The sequence below is a fragment of the Vulpes vulpes genome, chromosome 1 (assembly GCF_048418805.1).
Source record: "Vulpes vulpes isolate BD-2025 chromosome 1, VulVul3, whole genome shotgun sequence".
NCBI lineage: Eukaryota > Metazoa > Chordata > Mammalia > Carnivora > Canidae > Vulpes > Vulpes vulpes.
In genome coordinates, this window is record NC_132780.1 from 198,701,402 (window position 1) to 198,701,637 (window position 236).

The following is a 236-nucleotide window of genomic DNA, read 5'->3' on the forward strand; positions in this document are numbered from 1 at the left end:
AATAAGATGCCAATCTTCACTGGTAGTAACTAGCCAAACTATAAAAAGAAGATGCTAGAAGAGGAACTGCTATCACATTAAGAAAGAAGTACCGTAAAACAGTCTTCCCTGAACAGTTAAACGCATGTCCTTAAAGTCGTGATCAGTTATCTTTCACTCCTCGTGTATTCTAATTGTACAAAGTCCTGTTATTAGCCCCCGAAAAAAGATTTGTTGTAATAAACAGACAAAGACAA